This window comes from Chiloscyllium plagiosum, unplaced genomic scaffold (genome assembly GCF_004010195.1).
Source record: "Chiloscyllium plagiosum isolate BGI_BamShark_2017 unplaced genomic scaffold, ASM401019v2 scaf_5931, whole genome shotgun sequence".
Taxonomy (NCBI): Eukaryota; Metazoa; Chordata; class Chondrichthyes; order Orectolobiformes; family Hemiscylliidae; genus Chiloscyllium; species Chiloscyllium plagiosum.
In genome coordinates, this window is record NW_025212540.1 from 8,365 (window position 1) to 10,272 (window position 1,908).

Here is a 1,908-nt window from a genome sequence, read left to right on the forward strand (position 1 = left end):
GCATAAAATGCCTTGGGGTTATCCTTGATCCTACCCGCCAAAGATTTTTCATGCCCTCTCTTAGCTCTCCTAATCTCTTTCTTCAACTCCCTCTTGGCTACCCTGTATCCCTCCAACGCTCTGTCTGAACCTTGTTTCCTCAACCTTATGTAAGCCTCCTTCTTCCTCTTTACAAGACATTCAACCTCCCTCGCCAACCAAGGTTCCCTCACAATTCCATCTCTTTCTTGCCTGACAGGTACATACATATCAAGGACACATCGTATCTGTTCCTTGAAAAAGTTCCACATTTCCACGACATCCTTCCCTGACAGACTGTGCTCCCAACTTATGCTCCTCAGATCCTGTCTTGCAGCATCGTATTTACCCTTCCCCCAATTGTAAACCCTGCCCTGTTGCACGCACCTATCTCTCTACAAAACCAAGGTGAAAGTCACAGAATTGTGGTCACCATCACCAAAATGTTCACCCACTAACATGCGCATCATTTGTCACGGTTCATTACCAACTACCAAATCCAATACGGCCTCCCCTCTGGTTGGACAATCGACATACTGAGTTAGAAAAGCTTCCTGGACACACTGCACAAACACCGCCCCATCCAATCTACTTGATCTAAAGAGCTTCCAATCAATATTTGGGAAGTTGAAATCGCCCATGACTACTACCCTGTGGCTTCTGCATCTTTCCAAAATCTGTTTCCCAATCTGTTTCTCTACATCTCTGCTGCTATTGGAGGACCTATAGTAAACAAGGTGACTGCACCTTTCCTATTTCTGACTTCAGCCCATACGACCTCTAAAGGCAGATCCCCCTCGAACTGCCTTTCTGCAGCTGTTATACCATTTCTGATTAGCAACACCACCCCCCCTCCTTTTTTACCACCCTCCCTAATCTTACTAAAGCATCTGTAACCAGGAACCTCCAACAACCATTCCTGTCCCTCTTCTATCCACGCTTCCGTGATGGCCACAACATCGTAGTCCCAAGTACCGATCCACGCCTTAAGTTCACCCACCTTATTTCTGATCCTCCTTGCGTTGAAGTGTGTCCGCAAGTATTTCCGGTCAGTGTTACCTTCTTCACAGCCTCCCTACATTCTTGGACACCCTGAAAAACAGCTAACCTACTTGCTGGACTACAAGTCCGGATCCCAGCCTCGTGCCAAATTAGTTTAAACCCCCCCGAAGAGTGCTAGCAAACCTACCTCCCAGGATATTGATGCCCTTCTGGTTCAGGTGCAACCCGTCCTGCTAGTACAGGTCCCACCTTCCCAGAATGCAGTCCAATTGTCCAAATACCTGAAGCCCTCCCTCCTACACCATCCTTACAGCCACGTGTTCAACTGCACTCTCTCTCTATTCCTTGCCTCACTCTCACGTGGAACTGGCAACAACCCAGAGATGACGACTCTGTCCGTCCTAGCTTTTAGCTTCCAGCCTGACTCCCTGAGCTCCTGAATGACCTCCCCACCCCTCTTCCTACCTAGGTCGTTGGTGCCAACGTGCACCACGACTTCTGGCTGCACACCCTCCCCCTTAAGGATTCTGAAGACACAGTCCGAGACGTCTCGGACCCTGGCACCCGGGAGGCAACAAACCATTCGAGAGTCTCGCCCATGCCCACAGAACCACCTGTCTGTCCCTCTAACTATAGAGTCTCCTATAACTAGCGCTCTCCTCCTCTCCCCCTTTCCCTTCTGAGCCTCTGAGCTGGACATTGTGCCAGAGACCCGGTCACTGCAGCTTACCCTTGCTGGGCTGTCCCCCCCAACAGTATCCAAAGCAGTATTCTTATTGTTTAGGGGAATGACCACAGGGGATCCCCTGCACTGCCTGCTTCCTCCCCTTCCCACCTCTAACTGTTAACCACCTACCTCTGTTCTCTGGCGTAACTATGTCCCTGTAG

At 49.9% G+C, this 1,908-nt stretch overlaps 1 long non-coding RNA gene across 1 annotated transcript in view; it reads left to right on the forward strand.

Moving 5' to 3' along the window:
• The first annotated feature begins 953 nt into the window (after positions 1 to 953).
• The window catches only part of LOC122547409, a 15,000-nt gene continuing 14,045 nt past the window's right edge, over positions 954 to 1,908 (forward strand). Inside the window, exon 1 of the long non-coding RNA XR_006310993.1 lies at positions 954 to 1,045. This is a non-coding gene — a long non-coding RNA (uncharacterized LOC122547409). The remainder of the gene's footprint in view (positions 1,046 to 1,908) is intronic.